The sequence below is a fragment of the Herpailurus yagouaroundi genome, unplaced genomic scaffold (assembly GCF_014898765.1).
Source record: "Herpailurus yagouaroundi ecotype Mexico unplaced genomic scaffold, PumYag 196, whole genome shotgun sequence".
Lineage (NCBI taxonomy): Eukaryota > Metazoa > Chordata > Mammalia > Carnivora > Felidae > Herpailurus > Herpailurus yagouaroundi.
This window is the reverse complement of record NW_024412427.1, coordinates 12935581-12961719: the sequence shown is the minus strand read 5'-3', so window position 1 is coordinate 12961719 and position 26139 is coordinate 12935581. Positions and strand designations below refer to the sequence as shown.

The 26139-nt window shown below is 48.5% G+C and overlaps 2 protein-coding genes and 1 long non-coding RNA gene across 3 annotated transcripts in view; 1 reads left to right on the top strand and 2 right to left on the bottom strand.

The window, feature by feature from the left end:
* The window catches only part of LOC121012322 (uncharacterized), a 19373-nt gene extending 7734 nt beyond the window's left edge, over positions 1 to 11639 (top strand). Inside the window, exons 2-3 of the mRNA XM_040447364.1 lie at positions 7206 to 7209; positions 11628 to 11639. The gene's annotated coding sequence lies outside the window, so the exon portion shown is untranslated. The remainder of the gene's footprint in view (positions 1 to 7205; positions 7210 to 11627) is intronic.
* Positions 1 to 26139, bottom strand: part of NOL4L (nucleolar protein 4 like) — an 80979-nt gene that overhangs the window by 37618 nt on the left and 17222 nt on the right. The gene's annotated exons all lie outside the window — the stretch shown is intronic.
* Positions 17143 to 17738, bottom strand: LOC121012324 (uncharacterized). Its single transcript, XR_005782051.1, has 2 exons — positions 17651 to 17738; positions 17143 to 17403 (listed from the first exon to the last, which is right to left on the bottom strand). It is a non-coding gene; the product is annotated as an uncharacterized LOC121012324 (long non-coding RNA).

Here is a 26139-nt window from a genome sequence, read left to right as displayed (position 1 = left end):
CACTGCCCGGCCCGGGGGCGGGGGTGGCCAGGGGGAGGGCCCAGGCGAGCGGCGGCGGCAGCGGCGGCGGCGCCGCGGCCGGGAGGGAGGAAGAGGGAGGGGGGCACCGGGCACGGGGAGGCGGGGGAGGGGGGGCGGGACCGGGCACGGGGCGGGGGCCGGGGGGAGGGGAGCGCGGGGAGGGCGCACGCAGGGGGAGTAGGAGGAGCAGCAGGAGGAGGAGGTGGAGGGGCTGACGAGAGGGAGGAGTGGGCACGGGGGGAGGGGGAGAGAGGAAAAGGAGGCACCCAGAGAGAGGAGAAAGGAGGGAGAGGCCGGGGGGCGGGGAGGGGGGGAGAGGAGGTGGAAGGAGGGGGTGCTGGGCCAGGTAGTGGGGGAGGGATGAGGGCGCACTGGACGCGCTGCCGTGCGCTCCAGGGGGAGAGCGCTCTTAAGGGGGAAGCGCTTCGAGGAAGATTCTTGCTGGGGGCTGAGCCCCGGAAAGAAAGCGGTGGGGTGTGTGCCCGCCCCTCGCTCCTGGAGGCCGCAGTCTTCGGGTCTGGGGGTTGGAAGGGGAGGCACCCGGCCCGCCGGCTCTCTGCGTTCAGGCCAGGAGAGGAGAGACTTGGCCCAAAGAAAGTGACTCAGGCACCATTAGGAACTCTCCGCGCCCTGGGGCCTTCGGGCAGCCCTGGACCTCCTCGTGTCCCCTGGTTCCCTGGGCACGCGGGTCCTCGCTGGGCGGGGCTGCTGGGTCCCCGGGCGGTCTCAGCGAGACCCTAGTCTGGGAGAATCAGGCACGTGGCCGGCTCTCTCCCGCCCCCCCCACCCCTATCTCAGGGCCCCCCTTTTCTTGATCAAGTTCAAGATCGGGGTCCTTAGGGCGCCGCCCCCCCCCCCGCCCCCTCCTCTCCCCTCCCCCTCCCTATATTCCGTACCATCTCGCCTCTTCACTCTTCCTTTGTCTCTTTCCCACCACTTAGTTTACACCCTCCCATGCTCCCCTTCTTCCTCCCTGGCGGGCGCCTGGGACTCCAAGATGCGTTCACCTGTCCGACCCAAACATTTCTGCGATCGGGAGCGCTCGCCGCCGCCTCGCTCTCTGCTCCCTCCCGGCCACCCCCACCCACTCCTCCCGCCGGTCATTGTGCTCCTCTAGACCACACCGTACCGGCTCCTTACGGCGCACGAGCTACAGTTGTAAAGTAATAGGATAACATCACGAATGCTGCTCCATCCCAGACCTGGGCGCGTACTGTCCGCGGAGACACAGCGTGGCAGGAGAGGGAAGACCCAGGCGGATCAGAGACGCCGTCCTCCGCACAGGCGGACCTTGTCCGCCTGGGGTGCTGGAGAAGACCGCGTGGGGCGTCGCGGGGTGGGGGGTGGAGGACCCTGGACCTGCGAGCAACCTCAGACTCAGCCTAGAACAGAACTCGCTCGTCCCCAAACAGCACAATTAGACCCCAACAGACAAGATGGGTCAAGGGCAGACGTCCCCCTCCTCAGATTCACAACCTCCGTTACCACGCATCAGCTTTCAGGAAAAGCTTGTGCTTTAACAGGGATGAGGAGCTGCCCTCGTGGAATTCTGTGAGGAAATGGCCAAAAAACAAAACAAAAATACCAACAACGATCCCACCTCCTGGTCCCTCTAGTCGCATCCGAAAAAGAAGGGCAATTTCTACTGACTTCACGCTACAACTCATTCACAGTAGAACAGCAAAGAAAAAAAAAAAAAAAGACAGCCATCTCGGTTGTTTGCAATTTTGAAACAGACTGCCTTTAACCCTCCAACTTTTTTTCTCTAAAAGCCTTTTTCTTTCTTTCACTGAAAGCTTTGCATTGTGAACGATCCGAGGTAAACAAGGCTCCCTCTACAGGTGTGAGTGGGAAGTACAACACAGGTTCAGAGCTCAGTATTCACCCCTTAGAAAAATAGGATGGCAACATATGAAATTAAAGGCAGACAGACTTGTCCCACACGTGCTAAAGATTTATTGTCAGTACAGAACTTACACTTTATTTTTAAAAGAGGGTCTAAGCATGTTACTCATTAGCGCCTTTTATTCCTAAAATCCAATGTGTTTTCAAACCAATGCACCCTTCCCAGTTTTCTCTAATAGATCTTCTTGCCCATTGTCGTGGGGACAGCCTGGAGGCTGCATCACCTGAATGTCCACACGTGTTGGTGCCCAATAATGATCTTTATAATTTTAATTAGTGGCCATGACTCTCCAGTTCATCCAGGGAAATGCGGGCGTTTCCAACATGGGAAATGCCCTTCCTCACTTTGAAAATGAGATAATTCAGGCCCGGATTTCCCATCTCTTCCCACCACATTTCTAGAGACCTTTGACTTCTCTTGGCCTGATTCACTATTTCACAGCAGTGGTGGACATCTGGGCTTGAAATATAAAGCCAAATCCAGCTGAAGTTCAAAGGTGGAATTGAACCCAGATAACCCACCTCCTTTCTGACTAATAAAAGAGAGCCAGTACCGCCCAGGAGAGCAGAGCAGTGATTTTCTCTAGGCATGAAATGTGAACTCATTTACCATCCCTGAGATAAAACAGCCTCAGCCCCACTCAACCCACAGAAAGCAGTTGGGAGCCCTAGAGAAACCTGGCTGTTTAGCAGCACCGAAAATTAGGTGAATTTTCATGTGTGCTGAAGCCTGCAGAAATCTCCCAGATCCTTATTCCTGCAGGAGTGGCCACTCCTTGAGTAACCTTGTGCTGGTTGTTTTCAGTGTCCTTGTGCCTTTGGACAACTCCCTCGATCCTTAAAGTGGCCACAGCACGGGTCCCAACAAGGAATGGCATGACCTAGTTTCTTGACCACTAATTCTCCCAAGGATGCGACCTTCCTTCTTTCGGCCCCAGTCTTGGTGGGAGAGTATGGCAGGGAAGGCTGCTCCCATCTGCTTCAGAGGGCAGTACTGCCTTCATGTCCCCTTCATGTCAGGCTCTGCAAGCAGTGGGTGCTTTTTTTTTTTTTTTTTTAATGTTTATTTATTTTGAGAGAGAGAGAGAAAGTGGAGGAGGGGCAGAGGGAAAGGAAGACAGAGAATCCCAAGCAGGCTCCACACTGAGCTCGAGCTCATGAACCGTGAGATCATGACCTGAGCTGAAATCAAGAGTAGGATGCTCTACTGACTGAGCCAGCCAGGTGCCCCAACAGTAGGGGTTTTTGTAAGTGGACAATTGGCAGGGCATTTGCTCTATAGGACAGTTTCTTAAGCAGCAAACTCCTCCGGACAGACTCCTATATGACATGAGACATCCCCCCCACAAGTAGGGACCTGGCCAAGGGGATCAAGGGTTTGTTACTATTAGGAAAAACAGGAGCTTAGTCTGATCAGAGAGGATACTGTTCAAGCATCTCAGAGCATTTAAAAACCCATCTATCCCTATATATTACTTATGATGGAAGAGAACATGTACCTGCACAATGGAGAGACTGGCAGGCACCCATAACCATGCGATCAAATTCAGGAGCCCCCTGAAGTGGGGCCACCTGACATGATGTGCTCACCTCCTGAAGAGATGCAATCATCACCCACGTTGTGTTCTCCAAAACGCATAACCTGAATCTGATTATGAAGAGACACCCAGACAAGAAATCTAGAGAGACTCTCTACAACATGACTGTCCTGGACTCTTCAAAAAGATTCATTGTTATTAATTCGGGTGTTCTAAACCCTGAGAGTAAAGAGAAATAACAACTAAATGCAAAGTTTGAATCCTGGTTGGATCCTGGAAACAAGGAGTAAGAAGGAAGATGGGGTGAAGGAGAGGCACAGGAAGTTGGGGCGAGGGATCGAGTGGAGACGGGTTGAGGGTGGAGACAAGGGTGGGCTCTGGGCTGAGTGGTCAGAGAAGGACCCTCTCGAGAGTAAGCCAATGTGTGCCCTGACCCCAGGGTGGCTGAAGTGGACAACTGGGTGAAGACCTGGGGGCACAGTCTTCCAGGCAGAGGGAAGAGCTGGTGCCACGGCCCTGAGGTAGGAAGGGACTTGGCATGTTTGAGGAACAGAAAGGTGAGCAGCGTGACCAGAGTGAGATGGGCCGGGGCCGGGGGGACAAAGGTGAGAGGGTATTCAGGGCCAAGCATGCAGGGCCATGTACACCACTGTAAAGTATGTGGATTTTATTCTAAGAGTGAGGAAATGATGCAATATGAATTATGTTTTTAGATCAGAGGGGATGAGATTATAAGGAAGCAAGAGTGACAGCAGGGAGACCAGTGAGGAGGTCCAATAGAGTCTAGCCACATGGGACTGGTTCAAATTCTGGTTCTGACGCTCAAGTGACTTTGGGCACCACACTTAAATCTCTTTAAGCCTCAGTTTCTTGATCTACAAAGTGGATAATAAGAGTGTGGTTAATGTAGTATTTGACACCAAATTTCCCCTTTCAAATTGGACACTGTGGTGGCCAGCCTCCAAGATGGCTCCGTGTGATCCTCACCTCCTGGTATCACACCCTAGTGCCCTGTCACAATGGTCACAATGAATAGGGCTGTGCAAGCTATTAGGTATTGTGGAAATGAGGGTGTATGACTTCTGAGGTTAGGTCACAAAATGCAGCTGGATATCCTCCTGAGGGGTAGTATTTGGCAAATGGCAGCTTTTATCATCATCATCAGGATTCTGAATTTTCACAATGATAACCCCCCAACCCCCTGCACAAATGCTACACTGGTTTACTCGGCCACCAGTGACGGGTGGCAATTCCCATTTCATGGCATGCTTGTCAGTGCTTAGTATTAGCAGTCTCTTCTGTCTTTACCAATCTGAGAGGTGAAAAATAGTATCTCTTATTTTCCTTTGCCTCTCTTCATTTGGCGGTGTGAGTGTATATTTATGTGTATCATGTATTTATCGGTCACTTGCATTTCTTAGAACAACCTGTTCATATTCTTTGCCCATCTTTCTATTTGGGTTGGTGGTATTTTTTTAAAAAAATTGTATTAAAAAATGTTTTTTGACATTTATTTTTGAGAGAGAGAGAGAGAAAGAGAGAAAAAGAAAGAAAGAAAGAAAGAAAGAAAGAAAGAAAGAAAGAAAGAAAGAAAAAAAAAATGTGAGCGGGAGAGGGGCAGAGAGAGACAGAGACACAGAATCCGAAGCAGGCTCCAGGCTCTGAGATGTCAGCACAAAGCCCAATGCACGGCTCAAACTCCTGAGCTGTGAGATCATGACCTGAGCTAAAGTTGGATGCTCAACCGATTGAGCCTCCCAGGCGCCCTGGTGGTCTTTTTTTTTTTTTTATGAAGGAAATTTAATCTTTTGTCATATATTTTGCAAATATGTTGTCCTTTTGTTGTCTTTTTTATTTTATTTGTGATGAGATTATTTTGCCATATGGAAAATTTTTATTTTTATATCCTCTCAATTTTTTTTTTTTTTTTCTGTTAGGGCTTAAAGGTTTCAGGCCAGAACAAAGGTTTTTCCCACTCTAAGATTATAAAAGTAATTCACCCATATTTTCTTGTAGAGCACTTATAGCTCCACTATATTAAATCTTTTTCTTTCTTCTTTTTTTTTTTTTTAAATAAGTTCTATGCCCAATGTGGGGCTTGAACTCAGGACCCTGCGATCAAGAGTCACATGCTCTACTGAGTGAGCCCACCAGGTGCCCCAAATCTTCATTCAACCTGTAATTTATCTCCATATAAGTAGTGAGGTCTACTACTAAACCTAGTTTGTATTTTTTTAAGTGGTTCTCCAAGTTGTCCCAATACCATCTTTTAAATAATTCATCTTTGTCCATGGGTTAGAAATGCCACTATTATAGTACACTACACTAATTTTCCCTTATTTTTAGCATTGTCTATTCTATTTTATTGATCTATTCCTGTCCCAGTATTATAGCTCTAGAATATATTTTAATATCTAGTAGGGCTGACATCCACCTCTATCCCCCAAGAGCTGTCCAATTAAACCCAGGCCGTAACAGAGAGGTGCCCTAGGTGCAGACAATCATGGAGAAAGGAGGGGCTTGGGGTAGGAGGTTCTTGGAAGAGATGCCATCCATCTGAACCAAAGAAGGCAGGAGGAATGTGACAGGTGGCAAGTAGGGAGGGCATCTCAGCAGGAAGAGGAGCATGGATGGAAGCACCAAGGGCTTCACACATGCCTGAATTCAAAACACCTGATCTGTGGATTGGGGCCTAGCTTGGCTTCTCCATCTATTCTTGGCATTGGCTGATTTTTGCACAGCTGGCTGCAACCTCATAGTCAGTTTGACCACTTTGCTGAAATCTAGAAGAACTGTCCAATACTGTGTCCTCATTCCTTCTCTGTTTAGATAAATTTCCCATGTGAATATAACTAAAAGGGCCTGGCTTGTGGAAATGTACTTTCCTAACAACCACAACAAAAGGTAGAAATTACACTTTCACTCAATCTCCTTTTCAGTGATGTGTTGCTTTAAAGTGTCATCAGTTAATCTCTGTTCATGTCGCTCTCCTACTCCAAAACCTTCAATGGCTCCCAGTTGCTGGCAGAATCAAGTTGCAGCTCAATGGCCTCGTGTTCAAGGCCTTCCACAGCCCTGCTGGCCTTGTATCCTTCTGTTCTAAGCGGTGAACTCTGCTTCAGAGAGACTCACTATCTTCTGTTCCCCAATCACCCATGTGTGACCCCCTTCCTTCCTTTGATCATGCCTGCTTTCAGGCACATGTTCTTTCCACAAATATGTATAGACCCCCTATCACATGCCATGCACCATGATAAGTATGGGAGACCCAACAAAGAACAATACAGATATAAGTCTGTCCACTCAGAGCCTGCAGGCCAGCAGGAGAGAGAGAGAGAGAGAGAGAGATTAAACAAATGACCACATGGTTTCTGGTCACAGGATGTACATTCAGTTTGTACTTGACAGTTGTGGGGCCTGTTGAGAACAAAGTCCCCGGCATGTAAGAAGGACATACTGGATCCTGGAGGGATCCACTGAGGAGGTGACATTTAAGTTGGGCATTGAAGGATGCATGCTAGAAAGGTGCTTTCGGCCATCAGCAAAGACCCCCTCCACCCTTGCCAAATCTGGAACCCTCTGAACCTGGAGCAGCCAATTTCGCAGACCACGCGGCTGGCTCTTGTGGCAGGTCTCCGTTACTCCCGTTACCTAATGTGCTTGTACTTCCTGTTTCCTGCTTTATACCTCCTTTCCCCAACTGGACATGAACTCTCAGGGCTAGGACAGGCTCTTAGGCAGCACAGTCCCCGGCAGAACTCCTCACTGCATCACTCGGGACCCCGTTTCGCCCTCCGCCCAGTACAGCTCTGAGCTCCACGACGCAGCTCTGAATTAGGCACACCATTTGCAACCCAGGCCGCACTTTGTAACTCCCGCAGAGCACGCGCTCCCCCCTCCTCTCTCTTCCTGCGTTCTAGCACCTTTGGAGAGGCTCAGCCAAAAAGCCAAGGCCGGCTGTAACCCAGCACTTCCGCTCCTAGGTACACACACAACAAACCAAAGGGGGACGGTCCCTACAGAACACATTCTAGAAGGATCACAGAACACTATTTGCAGGAGCCCCAACCCAGAAGCCACCCGAGTGAACGCTAACGGAGACCGGCTGGCCGTGGCTCCACACGTGCTGTGGAATACCCCTCGGCGACACAGGGAGCACCACACAGATGATGCTCACAAACTCAGGCTTGTGAGTGAAGATGCGCATGTTATATGATTCTATTCATAGTCACTTCTAGAATAGGAAAAACCAATGTATGCTATTAGAGGCCAGGGTGGTGGTCACCCTTGGTGGGGGTGGTGACTGGGAGGGGGCACAGGGGGTCTCTGGGGTGCTGACAATGTTCTGTTTCTTGATCTGAGAATTGGTCACAGGAGGTGGATTCAGTCTGGAGAAACTTACTGAGCTGTCCACTTAAACGATGTGTGCTCTTTTCTGTTTGAGTGGTATAGTTTAATGAAAGTTTGAAAAAGGAAAAAAAAAAGCTGGAGCCAGTTACCATGGTCGAGCAGCCTGGAGCTTGGTGTGCTCAATTACTGCGACCCACTCTGTGCCAGGCAGTTACGCTGGGTGTTAGTATATGTTACCTTATTGAATCAGCCAAATAGCAAGGTTGGTATTAATTGCCGTCGTGTAATGACAAGTAGGGGCTCTGGGAGGAAGATTAAATGACTCATCCAGTCACCCAACAGTGAGGAAGCTGGCATTCAGAGGCCAGGGGACATGCCCGCAGTCACAGAGCTGGAAGCTAGTGGCCGTGCTGGGGTTCGAACCAGGGTATGTGGGTCCCCAGAGTGTGGGGAGTGCCCTGCTGAGGCAGGACCGCTGAGTCGGACCATGTGGTGTCATACTTCACCGACCTGCAGCACAGAAAGACAAAGCCCCAGGGCAAGTCTGGGCCCTCAGAGGTCTCCCTCAGGCTGAGCACTGGCAAGGGGCTGGGGCTGCTCCCCCTGGTGGGACCCCAAGGCTTCTCCATGCAACCGCTGAGGGAAGCTGGGCCTGGGGCCTTTCCTTAGCTCTTCAGCAGGTGATGGGAGGAGAGGCCAGGGCCCCTCTGCCAGATGCTGCAGCTACCGGATGCTGCTCCAAGGAAGACAGGCTCGGCTGTGGGGACAGGTTGCCAAGAGAAAGGGGCGGGTGGCACTTCCCCTTTTCGGCCTGCACCCTCCGTGACAGAGCCCGAGGCTGGAAGGTGTGTGGGTCATGGCCAAGGGTTCTGGGGGCAGAGCTACAGCACAGAGAACTTTCTGACGGCTGGAGTCCTGTGCCTGGTGGGCAGCGCCGGGGTGGGGGTACAGCCAGGGAGCAGGTGACTGGGGTGTGTTCTGTTTACATTCAGGCCCTTCCTTGACGTGGCTTCAGGCAGGCAACCTAACCTCTTTAACTTTGTTTTCTCATCTCTAAGATGGGGGGACAACAGGGACTCGCTCTGAAGGCTGCTGTGAGGTTTAAATGCAGCGATACATTTAAATAAGTAGTTTGTAATAAAGGCATCAGCCAAGATACTTTCACCGAGTCCCTGCTGTGTGCCGGGTCCTGCCCCACATGCCAGGACTGCGGTGCTGGGATAAGGGGACCCAGACCCATCCCTCTGAAGCTGTTAGTGCTGGTGCCACTGGGGGCCTTGGCCTGTCTCTATATTTGCTCACTCTCACCTTCCTTTTCCTTTCTCTCCTCCTTCCTCTTCCCTTGGGAAGTAATAGCATAATGTTAGAGGGAACAGGGCTCTCTCACACTAGCTCTATGACCTTGGATAAGTTACCTGAGCTCTCTGAGACTGAGCCTAGTTTCCCCAGCCACGTGGGGGACCTGGCACACAGAAGGCCTCCAACAACCATTCCTTCTCTCTTCCTTCCTCTCCTTCTTCTCTTCTTCTCCTCTGTTTCCCTCCCTTCTTATTATTTTCTCCCACCCGATCCTTTGGCATCTTAATAACCCAAGTGCATTATCAAGCTCAATTGATCGCGCCCAGGCCATGGGAGATACTGTGGACTAACTTATCTGATACCCAAACTCGACATTTCTCCTTTCCTTTTCTCAACTAGAGAGGGTAGAAAAACAAAATTCTTCCTTTCAAAGCCTCCCTTGCAGCTGGAGGTAGCCACGTGACACTGGCCGATGTGATGTCAACAAAAGTCTATTGGCGATTTTGTGGGAAAGCTTTTGCTTTGCTGGACTAAGCTTACACCACCCCTTCCCATCTTCCTCTCACCTTGAATGTGGACAAGATGGTTGGAGCAACAGCAGCCAACTTGCAAGCATGAGGAAAAGGTCAGCAACATCAGAGGCATCAACAACATTGTAGACATTAACCCCAACAATGGCTCCTCCGCTCGTCTTGTTTCGGCAGTAAAAAAAAAGCTTCAAGTTTGGCTGTACAGTCAGCTGACTTTTTGCTCTTATAGTCAGGAGCATGCATCTCTGAATGATTCATGGGATTCCTGTTTGTGGTTGGACTGGACAGCAAGGACCCCACTCCTACGTGGCTTTTTCTCTAGAATGTAGACTCCTTAAAAAGACTGAGGAAGGCGGCTATGTCCAGGCACCTGCTGTGCACGTGTGGTGCCTGGGAGAAGACAAGCTCTTATTTCCCTTCCCTATGAACTCTGCAGGAGGGGACGGTGCCAAGGCTATTGCACGGCTGTGCCTGGGCACTTCCTGAGCCACAGCACTGCACCAGTTAAAACATATCTTCTGTTTCTATGCTATTTTTTTCTTGCGGCACTTAAGAGACATTCCAAAGATCCAAGCCTTAAAACACCATGGGGCTAGCATGGGCTCAGTTACTCATTTCCACCGAGGAGGAAACTACAGGAGAGAGAGGAGTCCTGGCCTGAAGCCAGGCTGCTTGTGGTTATGCTGGGCTGAGCCCTTCTGCCTGTCTTTAGCACCTCAGCCCAAAGCTTTCTAGGCCCTGTTATTGGGGTCCTATGGAAAGGTGGAGGGGGTGCCGCCTGGGCATAGGAGAGGAAGGTGGGCAGAGCTATGGGCCCCTCTGCCAGCTTTGCCGGCAACATGCCCGCCTGTTGCTGCCCCTTGATATGCTGGACTTCCTCCCCCAAAGAACTTCCTTGAAGGAAGGGGTTCCTCTGTCAAAAGGCAAACTTTGGAAACCACTAAAGCCTGGCCTAAATCTGCTGTTTCAGTAACAGGGAAACTGCAGCACAGAGAAGTGAAAGTCAGATAGCTGGTCAGGGGCAGGGCCACACCTATAACCCGAGTCCCTGGACACCCTCTTGGGTGCTCGTCTCTGCTCGTCACCACCCCCAATAAAGCCACCAGTCTCCTCTGGTGGCGGAAAATGCAGCCTAAGGTTTCACACTGAACACGACAAACTTCATATCCAGCTGGCGGGCCCAGAGGGGGCTGTCCTCTGCAGACCGCTCAAGCTTGTTCAAGCGTGTCTCCACCTCACTCCCTCTGTCCTAGCCCCCTTGCTGTTCCACCCCAGGGCCTTTGCACTTGTGTCTGCTCCACCTGGCAAGCCTTTTCTCCTTCACTGCCCCACGTCTGGCTACTTCTTACCATTCAGGTCTGACTACTTCATATCCATCTGGGCTTGGATTGCCACCTGTTCAGAGAGGGCTTCTCACCCAGAGGTGCAGTCTATCAACTCTCCCTATTTTAATTCTCTGCCCCAAACTTCTCACTTTTGTGTATTTTTTCTTATTGATTTGTTTATCATCCCTACAGCCTGGGAGTTCCCCGAGAACAGGATCCTTATCTGTCTCTTTCGCTGCTGTATCTTCTTTGCTCAGAACATAGTAGGACATAGTGTCCAGAACATAGTAGGAACTTCAGTGACTTTTGAATGAAGGAAGGAAGAAAAAATGTTAAAGCTGTACAAACACAGGGTCACTGGGAGGGCACGGGTCTGGTGGGCTGTGAGCAGAAGCCGCGGGCCTGTGTCTCTTCCGTCTGAGTGGAGGTGGGGGGACGACCGGCTGCCAGGGGTCCGTGCCTGGTCACCCTGAGTGACACAAAGCAGCCGGCACAAATTCACAGTGCAGCACTGTGCCATCCCACCCTCAAAAAAGAAAAAAAAGAAAAGGCTGCTAATGAGGTAAACACAATCATAACCAGGAAAATCTTGGCCATGCCTCTTTGCGTTCACCCAAAGCCATTATCTCTAATTGATCTCCAGACATCAGCTGCTGAAGCGTCTGAACGCCTCCCGCATCCCCCAGGTCTGGTTACAGAGCCCTGGCTCACCCACCCACAGGCCCACCCAGTGGGGTCACATCTCCCCCAGCAGCTCTTTGCTGGGGTGCCGGGACCCATCTGCCCCCCATGTGGGAAGGAGCAATCAGGGTGGTAAGAGTCGGGGGGGGGGGTCAAGAACCTATGGAAAACCACGACCCACAGATGCTCAGCTGCCAGGGGCCCAGAGACCTATATTTCAGGGCCTTCAGTGGGAGGCTAGACAAAGCCACCAGGGGACTTGCCCCCCCACCAAATGTGACAGAAAACAGGGAGGGCTGGAGAAAGCACGCTGCCCCAAATAACCTACTTGCTCTAGATGGAAGATACCTTGAAAACTGAGGTTAGGAGTTCAGTTGTGAAAAACAGCAACGACAATGACCCAATGGGACTTGGTCACAAGACAGGGCCCCTCTGGGCCTCAGTCAGGCTGGGCCCAGAGAAGGGGGGGGGGGTGTCACAAGGTCAGCTGTCGGTTCAGTGACCATCTGGATGTTTTGAGTTGCTCCTTCCTGGCCCAGCCCAGCCCAGGAGAGACACCTCCTTTCCTGCTGGATCTCTCTTGTCCTTAAAGACAGAGCAGGAGTCAGCTCCCCAGGGCGCCTCCCAGGGGCGGTTTACAGTCAGAGTCTGAGGAGACAGAGCTGCTTCCCATTCAGGAGGCCCAGGTAGCGGCTCCTGACCTTGCTCCCAGCTTTTCCCTTGACACAGATAAAGCATCCCCGGGCTAGCCTAGCATGCAGGATTCTGCTCGTGGTACCAGGCGGCTCTCCTGCCTGTACCAGTAAATTATGGGCAGTGTGTACATTTTTTTCCTGGATAATGAAGTTGAAAGGCCAGGTCGGCATCTTCACATGTCGGGGGTGGATGTCAGCAGCCTGGAAGGGGACTGAGCCTTTAAAAACTGATGGGGACGTAGGGCGCCTGGGTGGCTCAGTCAGTGGAGCATCTGACTCTTGGTTTCAGCTCAGGTCATGATTTCACAGTTTGTGGGTTCAAGCCCTGTGTGGGGTTGTCATGCTGGTATTCTCTTTCTCTCTCTCCCCATCTCTCTCCGCCCCTCCCCCCACTCACTGTCTTTCTTTCAAAAAAAAAAATACAATAAATTAAAAAAATAAAAACTGATGGGGACAATGAGCTGTTTAGGTTTCAGGTATCTACTGACTCCATCAGGCAACTGGCTTTTGAGACAGGATGTTGGTTGTTTTCTGCTTTTTTCCCACACAACTTCAGGGAAGCAGGAAGACAGAAGAGACGCAGATCTCTCTGAACCCCAGGCTGTCCTAGCAAAATAGCCATAATGCTCATTTTCTTTGAGCACCTGGAAACTGCAGCAAGTTTCTAGAAAGTACCTGAGTATCCTCAATAGTATGTATTAATCTCTAAAACAATGCCCTATGACAAAGATGTTTAGGGATACCTGGCTGGCTCAGTCAGTACAGTATGCAACTCTTGATCTGGGGGTTGTGAGTTCACATCAGGCATAGAGCCTACTTAAAATAAAATAAAATAAAATAAAATAACGTTTGGGAGTGGGCTCTTCACTCCCTTATTTGTCCTCTCAAAGAGAGGTTGCCAAGAAAACCATCCCTCTCAAATTTAGAAATGCCCTTTTTTGCTTGACACCATCCTTAGGAGGATGAGAATGCTGGGCTGTCCATGCTCCTGGCTCATAGTCCACCCCTGTTTTTTGGTGAACAGAAAGGCCTGCAGTAAAAGTGTCTTGACTTAATATTTACTTGGTTAGATCAATAGTGCCTTGGGCATCTGGGTGACTCAGTCGGTTACGTGTCCGACTTCATCTCAGGTCATGATTTCATGGCCTCTGAGTTCGAGCCCCGCATCGGGCTCTGTGCTGACAGCTCAGAGCCTGGAGCCTGCTTTGGAGTCTGTGTCTCCCTCTCTCTCTGCCCCTCCTCCGCTCATGCTCTATCTCTCAAAAATGAATAAATGTTAAACAAAACAAAACAAAACAAAACACCAAAACCCAGTGCCTCTGTTATCTTTCCCCCACCAAGAATGGGATACAAAAATTTTCAGGCATTAAACATTTTTTTTTCAAATAACTTTCTTTTCAAGCCAAGATAACTTGGAAAAGATGGAAAACAAGGAAGGGAACCATTCCTACCAGATATTAAATAGACAAAGAGTCCAATGGGCTGAATAGAAGTAGATTCTGTTTCAGATGGAAATTTAGTAAATTATAAAGGTGGCATCTCAAATCAATGGGGAGAAAATAGACTCTTTAATAATAAGTGATGCTTCCACAGAAGGGTAAAACAGGATCTGTGTCTCAGAATATACCCGGATAAGCTCCAAATGGATCAAAGATTAATTGAAAAATAAAAACATGCTTATTTTTTGCTCCTTCTGCTTAGATGGTCTAAAAGGAAGGAAACTCCAGTAGCAATAAGCACACCTAGCACCCAGATCATGGTTTTTAATACAATTCTTCAATAAAAGGAACCAGAGCTCCTTTGAGATACGGCCGATCTAGGATTGGGGCAGGAAATATACAAGATGGGCCTGGAGCATCTCATAGTGCCAGAAAGTAAATGAAACCCTACAAAGAACAAACCCCAAGACCCCTCCATCAGGGTTTGTCAGAAGAGCACAGGAGCCAACTGAAGGAGCTCCCAGTGACTAAAGTTGGAACAGTTTCAGCATCAAGATAAATAAAGTAGTATTGGATTATATCCCAAAGTATAAAATAAATAGCCATATAAATTACTGAACGATTAAATAAATTTATAAATGAGGTAGAAGGGACAAATGTCCCATGTCAAAGAATTCCAAATGATATATGTAGATACCTTGCCCTCAAGTAAGGAAATTATGACCCCCACTCCTTAGGTATGGGCTATACATAGTGACTTCCTTCCTGGAGAGGGGGGAAAAGTTCAGCTTTACAGTTTTGAAACCTGACAAACATTATCTCAGCCAGGTGTGACCAAGGCCAACAGCAATGGTCATGAATCATGTTGACAGTATGTACCCCTGCTTTAATGTGGTAAAGATCACACTCTATGTCTGTGGTCTTCCTCTTAATAGCCCATAACCTCAGCTTTATATTGAGAAAAATATCAGACAAACTCCAGAATTCTACACAATACCTGACCAGTAGGTCAAAACTGTCAAGGTCATCAAAAACAAGTAAAAGCTGAGGAACTGTCATAGCCAAGAAGAGCTTCAGGAGACACGACAACTAAATGTAAAGTGGTATCCCCAATAGGATTATGGAACTGAAAAAAGGAAATTAGGTAAAAACTAAGGAAATCTAAATAAACTATGGACTTTAGTTAACAATAATGTGTCAGTATTGGTTCATTAGTTGTAACAAATGTATTGTAACCATGTAAGATGTTAATAGTATGGGAAACTGGGTGTGAGTGTGTGTGTGGGGGGGGGGAGTGTAATGAGGGAATTCTATACCATCTTCTCAATTTTTCTGTAAACCTAAAACTTTTCTAAAAAGCAGTCTATTAAAAAAATGAAAACATGAAAGTACTGAAGGAGAACATGGAAGTGGAGTTACTTAGCTTTTTAAAGAGTCAAATGCAGAAGCCATTAAAGAAAAAAAGATAAATTTGAGCACATAAAGACAAAAATAAAAATGACAAAACACACACATCATAAGCAAGATCAAAAGATAGAAGGTAGGGGCGCCTGGGTGGCGCAGTCGGTTAAGCGTCCGACTTCAGCCAGGTCACGATCTCGCGCTCCGTGAGTTCGAGCCCCGCGTCGGGCTCTGGGCTGATGGCTCAGAGCCTGGAGCCTGTTTCCGATTCTGTGTCTCCCTCTCTCTCTGCCCCTCCCCCGTTCATGCTCTGTCTCTCTCTGTCCCAAAAATAAATAAACGTTGAAAAAAAAAATTAAAAAACAAAAAAAAGATAGAAGGTGAAGGTTGGAAAAAAGAGGCAATGGCTAACTCTGGGGAATCAAAAGAAAGAAAATGTAATCACAGTATGCTCATAGGCTTAGCTATGAATAATCTATGCACAGTCATAATAATATAGATAATGAAGTGATTTATCCAAATAGAGAGGTATGGAAAATATTGAGGGATGCAGGAAGGGGAGATAATACATGTATTTATGAAAGGGTATAATAGTATAAATATCTATCTTATACAGCAAGAAATTGAACAACATCAATCCAAACAGCCCAAATTAAAAAACCGAGAACTAGCAGCATGAGCATATGTTATTTAGAAATAAAAGGTAAAACCAGAAGAGAGAGCTAAAAGATAACTAAGAAAAGAGGCTGTCTCTGAAAAGAAGAAATTAAAGTGGGAAGGCCAGGGCAGGGTCTGCTGTTTTTCTATCTGATTTTTAAAATATATATTCTTTTGATAAAAATAAAAATGAATACAAATAAACAAAAACAAAAAAAGATAAAGGGCCACCTGAGATGCTGTTTCTGAAAGTGAACCACCCTGGAATTATGGGGGAGGGTCTAAGGGGCACAGGGCAGAATCTGAGGGCAACTACCCCACCTGCACATCATCTCACAGCAGAAATGCTCTAAGGATCATTCTTTGCCTGGAAAAATCCAAACAGCAGCCTTGGTCAAGGTCAATATTTCAGTTGCTTTTTGTTTTTCTTGCCGCAGCACAAACCTTCCACAGTGCCAGGGATTTACTGAGACAGGAGAAAGTTTGGGCTATAGTTTCTCAGATCTTGAAAATGGAGCCAGGGCCATTTCAGGTCCTTTTTGGACTCTCATGGAGTCAAGCTGCACCCCTTCAGTTCAACCACATAACAAGTCATAGGTGGGCTGATCCCAGAGGCTTGTTAAGGGTGTCTGAGAGGCAGGAAGCAAGAGATGAAGCAAGAGAAGGAAGCCAGGAAGGCCAGGACTTGAGAGGAAAGGAGGAGGCTGGGAACTGAGAAAGCAGTCCAGTATGCCTTGGTGGATGAGCCCAGTCGGGAGAGGAGGAGAAGGACTAAAATCCAGGTAGCCAAGGAGCAGATCCACATTCTTACAAGTTCTTCAGGGTCCACGCCACATTCTGTTACATGCACATTTCCAGAGAGCAAACAGAGATGCTCAAAGTTTGAAGATACTGGTCTAGAGAAGTGGCTACAGCAAGACAGTACCACAAATGACAAAAGGTGAAGAGAATGATGATGGGGACACAGAAGAAGGATGCTGCCTCTCATGGTGAAGCCTAAAGGCACTACTTATGTTCCACAGGACCAACCACCTCCTCAACCTCCCCCAAGGGCAGACTTCCAAGGTCAAGAGGCTCTGAAATCTTACTGGGAAATTGCCTTTGATCAACATGAAATATCTCACTTTGCCCTATTTAATGCTTTTTTTTGCCTTAAACATTTGCTTGTTTGACAGGAGCAACACTGCCTTCTCTTTCTCTTGATTTCATCTTAGTTTTTGTGTCATTAAAAAAATGTCTTTTGTTTGCCATTAAAAAAAACAAACAAACCTTATCTGAGCCTCTTTTTTTTTTTTTTTTTTAATTCTCTGCAGTAGAATTTAACCCGTTTACATTTACTGTGATTTACTGGCATTTGGTCTTGTTCTTACTAGCTTATTTATGTTTTCTACTTATTATATCTCTTTTTAGTTGTTTCTTCTTTTATTCCCTCATTTAGTTACTCTTGCTGCATTGGTCAAGTTTTCTTTATTTCTTTTATTTTCTCTAGGGATTGAAAAGTTCTAAATTCGAGTTCTGTTCCATGGAGATTACTGTTTAATTTTAAAGAAATACTTCAGAACCTCTGCTTTCTTTTTTTTTTTTTTTTTAATTTTTTTTTTCAACGTTTATTTATTTTTGGGACAGAGAGAGACAGAGCATGAACGGGGGAGGGGCAGAGAGAGAGGGAGACACAGAATCAGAAACAGGCTCCAGGCTCTGAGCCATCAGCCCAGAGCCCGACGCGGGGCTCGAACTCACGGACCGCGAGATCGTGACCTGGCTGAAGTCGAACGCTTAACCGACTGCGCCACCCAGGCGCCCCAGAACCTCTGCTTTCTTAAGAGACCACCAAAGGTTACATACACTGAGCCACAGCAGGGGACATGGAAATGATTTTTTTTCCTGTTATTTTCCCCCTGAGTTCACATCTTGCCTGGGCTGCAAGACAGCCTGAGGAGGGGGAAGGAAGAGATTATTTGATCATTATTGTTATTTTTTAAAAGTAATCTCTACACCCAATGTGGGGCTTGAACTCATGACTGCAAGATTGAGAGTTGCATGCTTTTTGGACTGAGCCAGCCAGGTGCCCCAGAGATCATTATTGTTACCAAGCTCTTAAATCTGGATCAGAGTCAGTGCTCATGGGTTCTCCACAGGTAAGAGCCCTATGAGTCAGGCACTGTTTAAGTTAAGCAAGAGGCTCTCACTTCTCCTTTGGGTCCCCCCATTTCTTGGGGTCCTTCTGAGGTTGAGAGTGTTCATGAGAAAAGAAAGCCACTAAGAGGGTTAAGGACTCAGGGAGAGAGGGAACAGAGCCCTGATTTAATTCTTCCTTGTCCTGCAACCTGGTCCAATAGATTAAAAAGTGAATGTGGTTAGCCAAAAAGTGGACACAGCCCAAACGTTCATCAGTGGGTGAAGGGATACATAAAATATGGTTTGGTAAGTAATGGAATATTAGTCAGCCATAAAAAGGAATGAAGTTCTGACACATGCAACAACATGAGTGGACCTTGGACACACATTACACTAAGTGAAGTCAGCCAGACACAGAAGGACAAACATTAATTATGTGATTCCACTTATATGAGGTCCCTAGGTGGTTATATTTATAGAGACAAAAAGTAAAACCTAGGTGGTTACCAGGGGCTGGAGGAGGGGAGAACGGGGAGTTATTGCTTAACGGTTATAGACCTTCTGTTCAGGGTGATGAAAAACTTTTGGAGATAGTGGTGCTGTTCGCATAACATTGTGAATGTACTTAATGCCACTGAACTGTGCATTTAAAAATGGTTAAAGTGGGGGTACCTGGGTGACTGAGTTGGTTAAGCGTCTGACTCTTGATTTCGGCTCAGGTAATGATCTCGTGGTTCCCGAGTTCAGGCCTCTCATCGGGCCCTGTGCTGGCAGTGAGGAGCCTGCTTGGGATTCTCTCTCTCCTCTCTCACTGCCCCTTCCCCCCCCCCCTCTCTCTCGCTCAAAACAAATAAATAAGCTTAAAAAAAATGGTTAGGGCTGCCTGGGTGGGTCAGTCGGTTGAGCATCTGACCCTTGATTTCAGCCCAGGTCATGATCTTATGGTTTGTGAGTTCAAACCTGGCATCGGGCTCTGTGCTGACAGTGCAGAACCTGCTTGGGATTCTCTCTCTTCCCTCTCTCTCTGTCCCTGCCCCAGTCCCCCACACACATACTCTCTCTCTCTCTCTTTTTTTTTAAATTTTTTTTTTTAACGTTTATTTATTTTTGAGACAGAGAGAGAGCGTGAACAGGGGAGGGTCAGAGAAAGAGGGAGACACAGAATCTGAAACAGGCTCCAGGCTCTGAGCTGTCAGCACAGAGCCCGACGTGGGGCTCGAACCCACAGACTGTGAGATCATGACCTGAGCCGAAGTCGGTCGCTCAACCGACTGAGCCACCCAGGCACCCCTCTCTCTCTCTCTTAAAATAAATAAATTTTTAAAAATTTAAAAACAATGGTTAAAATGGCAGAGCGCCTGCCTGGCTCAGTCCAAAGAGCATGCAACTCTTGATATTGGCCGAGGTTGTGAGTTAGAGCCCCACACTGGGTGCAGGGATTAATAAAAAAATAAATAAACTTTAAAAAATGGTCAAAATGGCAGACTTTAAATTACAAATATTTTATCACAATTAAAAAACAAAGTGAATGTGGAGAACTTTTTGGAGTGGGCTTGTTTTCTCCTGCACTTAGGGAGGTTGGGACCTGAGAAAGTTCCACACTTGGATTGTGCTCACTTCCTGCCCCCATCCGTGCCTCGCTCCCCAGTGCTGGCTGAGGAAAGGGCTCTCCTGTGGCCTCACTGCCAAGAAAGACCCATGCTCTGAGCCTCCTCCTCCTCATCTGTCTCCTTTCTCCTACTTTCTCCAAACTGGCTGTGGCCTTCACCAGCTCAGCGTCTCCTAGAGCTGTCGACTCTCAGCTTCCCTCACCTGGGCCCTCTTTGCCAGGTGGGCTACAATAAGAGGTCCGAATCTCATTTTAAAATAAGCGAATGTCCCCTGAACCACCTGGCAGATTCCTGGCCCCTTCTGGCCTCTGTTTTCTGTCTGGGTCACAGTTCCATGGCTGTTGTCCCGTCTGTTAAGAAGAGTTCCTTGAGAACAACTATACTTCTTATTCAACTTTACGGCCCTGGTCTCTTGCACAAGGTCATCCACTGTGTCTATTAAACACAAGGTGCATTAACAGCAGGAGAGGTCACTCCATAGTTCTAACGTGCCAGGCACTGTGCTAAGCACTGATCTTGCCTCGCATCATTTACCTCTTGGAATAACTCTATGAGCTAGGTGTATTATTACTACTCTCGAGTAATAAAGCACAAAGAGTGAAGCAATTTTCCCAAAGTCACATAGCTGGTAGGTGGTGGAATTGGTGCCGTCAACCTGCCTCTAGGGTGTTTGCATAGGTGGGGGGCTGGCGTCCTGGCTAAGAACAGTGCTGCTCCAACAGGCCGGCTGCAAGGAGCATGAGGGCCCAAGCTCTGGAGACTCAGGGGGCTGTGGACCTTCCAGGCCCCACATGTTTGCTGGGGCCTTCAGGGTCCTCCCACACCCTCTGGGACCCAAGGAAAACTGTGGGCCGGGAGAAAGGCCGTAGAAAGGGAGGCAGAGGTTAACGGAGACAAGTAAGAGCTTCCATCACTGGGGCTTAAGCAATGGAGCAGCACCACTACACAGGCTGCTGGGAGAATGATTAAAACCATTAGTAGGACATTAGAACAGCTCCAGGAACTGGAGAAGGTCTGACAGCCTTCCCACTCCGGACAGAGCAAGAACAGAAACCACCACCACCACCAACAACAACAAATAGTCCAGGGGTCTCAGCCTCCACTTCTATAAAATGGAAGTATGTGTCAGAAGAAAGAATACAATCTGTCTCCCTCCTTCCAGATCGGGACATGATTTCTACAATAGGGTCTTGGGTCAAACACTGGGATCTAAGAAAAGATCAGGATAACATCACCCGTAATGTGCATATCAAATTATACACGTACCCCCGCAGATAACTGAGCATACACGAGGTAGGGGTAACCTTCCTCCCAAACCCAGCCCCCTGCCAAATTCCTCTTGTGATAGTTCCTTAAGCATCATGTATTTATTTTTTTTTCAAAAAAAATTTTTTTAACGTTTATTTATTTTTGAGACAGAGAGAGACAGAGCATGAACGGGGGAGGGTCAGAGAGAGGGAGACACAGAATCTGAAACAGGCTCCAGGATCTGAGCTGTCAGCACAGAGCCCGATGCGGGGCTCGAACTCACGGACCGCGAGAGCATGACCTGAGCCGAAGTCGGCCGCCCAACCGACTGAGCCACCCAGGCGCCCCAAGCATCATGTATTTAAAGCAGATCCCAGTTCCCAGGCCAAACAAAAGACCCTTGACGTGCTCTGCCAGAATCTCTTCCGAGGACATTTTCCCCCTCCAACCCCGTGGGCGACACACCTGCTTCAGATTCTAATGAGCACATCCTCATCCAGTAAGTGTGGACAGAAGCAGGGCTTGGGGCTCTGGCAGGTGCACAGGTTCAGGGATGGAAGAGATCTGAGTTTCATTCATGTCAGTGGTTGTGTGACCTCGAGCAAGTGCAGAACCTTTCTGAGCCTGAGCTATGGAATCTGCAAAATGAGAATAATGGGACCCTGCAGGGCTGTGAGGGCAAAGGGTAAAGTGTGAAGTGCTGGACACAGAACAAGTGCCTAAATTAATAACCCAGTGCCTACAATGGCATCCACCTGGCTCACTTCCTTGTCCCTCCTCTAAAACCCCAGGGTGTTGATTTGGGTTTTCCTTATCTCTATCACTGAACTCTGAAAGCCAGCAGGGCATAGACTCGCCTCTGTTCACCACTGTTCCCTTAGCGCCTATAACCATGTCTGGCTACAGTGTGCAATGGATAGAAGGATGGATGGATGGGTGGGTGGGTGGGTGGATGGATGGGCGAGTGGATGGATGAGTGGGTGAATGGGTGGATGGGTGGATGGGTGGAAGGATGAGTGGATGGATGGGTGGATGGATGAGTGGATGGATGGGTGAAGGAGCGAGGGAATGGCAGGAAAATTATATAACCAGTTTATTTGGTAGGTGGGAAATATCTTGGCCAAGAGGGTAAAGAGACTCTGATAACATGGAAAATCAGCATCAGAAAAGTAAAGCACCCACCCACCCTGCTCCTGGGTGGCTCAGTTGGTCGAGTGTCTGACTTCAGCTCAGGTCATGATCTTGCGATTTGTGGGTTCAAGCCCCCACCATCAGCTCTGTGCTGACAACTCAGAGCCTGGAGCCTGCTTCAGATTCTGTGTCTCCCTCTCTCTCTGCCCCTCCCCCACTTGCACTCTGTTTCTCTCTCTCTCTCAAAAATAGAGAAACATTAAAAAAAATTTTTTTTGAAAGAAGAAAAGCAAAGCACAGTGTTTGTGCGGGATAATCCCCTTTCTGTTCAACAGTCTGGAAGGTTGGACCCCAAAATACTCAGTGACTTGAGTGGTGGGATGGTGGCGATTTTTATCACCATGCTTTTGCTTTTGACTACTGAGGTCAGGTGCTACCTGTGTAATTAAAAGAAGTACGGGGACACCTGTGTGGCTTAGTCGGTTAAGCGTCTGACTTCTGCTTAGGGCATGATCTAACGGTTCGTGAGTTTGAGCCCCACGTTAGACTCTCTGCTGTCAGCACAGAGCCCACTTTGGATCCTCTGCCCTCTGCCCTTTGTCCCTCCCCTCTTTGTGCTCTCTCTCTCAAAAATAAATAAACGTTAAAAAACATTTCTTAAAAAAAAAAAAAAAGAGGGGGGTGCCTGGGTGGCTCAGTTGGTTAAGCGTCCGACTTCAACTCAGGTCACGATCTCGTGGTGTGTGAGTTCGAGCCCCACGTCGGGCTCTGGGCTGATGGCTCGGAGCCTGGAGCCTGCTTCCGATTCTGTGTCTCCCTCTCTCTCTGCCCCTCCCCCGTTCATTCTCTGTCTCTCTCCGTCTCAAAAATAGATAAACGTTAAAAATAAATTAAAAAAAAAAAAGAGGTATGAAACCAGTGGCCACATAAAGAGGAGACCCTAGCACTCCTCTTCGGTGCATCTTGCACACAGCCCTAAAGGGGGATGTGCCAGGCCAGCCGTTGTGGATGGCACTTGTCCTGTGAGTGTGGCACGTCTCCCTGAGACCTCATCTTATGACAGAATGCTACAGAGCATTCTCCGAGAGACAGTCCGCAACTTATGAAATCCTCCTACCCCGCCCCCTATAAGAAAATGTTTTCCTCATCAGTACAACAAAATGTGATTTCAGTTTTATGTCTTTATTAGAGTTTTCCCAAGCAAGGGGGAAAAAAGATTTTTATCAGACTACAGTCCCCTATTTTCAGCTCAATGTGGCCCCTGTGATGATAGCTCCCAGGCTCTGTGTCTTAGGATGGAGGTCCTGGAAGGCTGGTGTCTGATCCCCAAATGTCTTGCATGTTGAGGACACCATTAATATTTGCTGCATTGAATCAGACCTCAAGAAGAATCTTTTTCCTTTGTGTGAATATTGTTATTAGATTTTCATATTACCTAATATCCTCTGTGGAGAAGGGCCCATTTCCCGGCATATTAATTTGACACAATTGGACAAGTAACATGATTCTGTCCAGTTCGCAAGTAAATCCCACCACCTGTTCATTGTCTGCTAGAAGCAAAGCGAGGGCAACATGTTCTACCTGCCTTACTGTTTGTCTCCTGGATATCGAATGCTGGAAAAAATGAATTATTGGGATTTTTCTTACCCGGAGTTTTTAGATGGAGGGTTTTGTTTTGGCATTAATAAATTATCACTTATCCAGCTCCTGTTACATTAGAATTAGGTTTATTTTCCGTAGGGCCTGCAGGAGTGACCTGCAAACACTTAGGCCCTCTGTCAGCATTTTGGGGCCAGAGGAGGCTTCAGGGAATAAAGCCGCTTTCAGAGCCTCGGAGGCGGCACACGAGACGTGACAGCGGCAGAGGCAGGCCCCTGGCTGCGTGTTCGCACGGCACGCCATTCACTGGCCCCGAGGGGAGCCCGACTCCCACTCCCCCCCCCCCCACCTGGGGAACAAGCTACCAATTCCAATAAACGTATTTTTAGTTCCAACTCAAACCGAAGAATCAAAGATTTCTGGGTCCTTGGCCCTTCCTTGCTCCTACAGATAAATAATCTGATGAGCAATGCGATTTCTGGTTTCACCATGTGCCCAGCCATCGAACAGGGATGGCCTGAGAGAGTGAGGCCTTGCGAGCTCACCGCTATGCGGGGAGTGCTGGAGCCCAGCAGATGCCAGACCCTAGGATCGAGGAGGGACGCTGCTTCTCCTGCCCGGTGTATGCAAGGAAGGTCGACACCTTTGATCTCCTGCAGCACAGGGGACAGGAGAAGAGCAGATACTGTCCCAGGGCCCCCACCTGGGAAACTAGGAATGGAGGCGAGGAAGGCAGAGTCGACTCTGAGACACTTGCCGTCAATTTCAGTCCCAGCTGGACTCTCAGAGCACCCTGGAGAGAAACACCTTCCCACAACCCGCCTTTCCTTTGTGAGTGGCCCAAACCTCACCAGGGTATTTTATCCATCTTGTTTCATGACCTTTGGTTCATTCACAGATACCCAAGTGCTTCTTTGCCCAACACTTGCCTCTTTCTTCAGGAACAGAATACCTCACACTCCCTGCAGCGGCCACATCAGCCTCTCAGGTTCTCAGAGGCACTGTCCTCCCTCAAGCCACAGGGCCTCGGCACAAGTGGTTTCCTTAGCCTGGAGCTCTTCCCTTCGGACCTCCACCTCAGCTCAAGCACCCCTTTCTGAAGCAAAGCCCTGCCTCGGTCCACCCCTCATGCCCATCTAAGAGTACTCATGTACTGTGTGTCCTCCCGTGTGGCATTTGTCGTAGCTGCCCTGTGATAACCGATTCATCTTTCCCTCCAATTATTTATTGTTACCTCCTCTGAGCTGGGCCCTTGTGTGTGATTCTTTTTCATTAGTGTCTGTTTCCCCCAAATCATAAGAAGGGCTAGTAATGGTAGCTCCAAAGACTTGCGCATCCCTAGATGAGCTCACGGGGCAGGGCTCCATAAGTATTTGCTGAAGGATTAAATCCTTGCAAATGCACCTGGCCGATAGTTGTAATTCCCCACAGATAGCAAGAATTCGTATCACGAAGCAAAATAGCACAGCATCCAGTAATGGGGCTACCCTGACCACTACTGGTCCTGGTGGCGATCTGAATCTAGCATCGTTCTGTGGGAAAGAAAGAGGCATGAGGCTGTACCGCCAGCTGTCTGAGTGGCTCTGCACTTCATGGTGACGGATGGGAATGGTGAAAAGAAGGTGAGAGAAGCCAGGTGCTTATGACTGTGTGGATGGTTACGGGAAAGGAAATTACTCTTCAACGTAGTCAGAGGTCTCGCACTGAACCTGCATGGTGGTGTTTGGATTCTGTAACTATTAACAAAAACACTGCCATATTATTGGCATTCCTGCACAGAAACAATTTTACCGTTGTGAGTTAGAAACCCCCACATCCTTTCCCCCACTGACATTATTTTTGAGTACGTGAAGCTTCTTAGGGATATAACCATCATAGAGGAGACTATGTCAGGCGAGAAGATGCGGGAGGCACAGAGACACAAACAGCCCTAGCATCCAGAACAAGGCTTATTTTGTTCAACCTTTATGGGCCGGGCACGGTACGGGGCTGGGAGGACATCCCTCCTCCTTTGGGGAGGGCAGAATGGGTCATGCTCAAGCAGGCCAGCTCAAATCCTCCAGCGGGTGCCACAGCCCCAGATGCAACCTAAACATCCTGCTACATCACCTTGGAGCTGGCTGTGGAGCCATCACCCACTCTGCGTACACACACTCAGGTTGTCAAGGAGACCAGCAGTACTCGGGACAGCATGCACCCAGGGCCGGAAGTCAGACTCTCGGTGGGGGTGGGGAGGAAGAACCCATTCCCCTAGGGAGGCCTCAAAGGTCTAGTAGGTTCATACGTCACAACAGATGAGAAGATGTGAAGCTGTGTGAGAAATTATTACTCTGATTTTAGGCAGTGGTGGAGGCAGGGGGTGGCATTCACCTAGTCCTTCCTTGAAGGACAGTCATGCTACTTGCTTTGCAAAGGGCTAGAAGGTAGACTGTGTGGGGAAGCTGGCAAGAGTGGTTTTCTTTTCAGATCCAGTTTCCATGGTGCCTGACAACACTTGGCAATCCACAGCTGGGGAGTCTTGGACAGCCAGGGGGGCCCAGGGCCTTATCTCACCCGGGCCACCCTCCAAGGCCCCTGGCCTCTCTGGGCCTC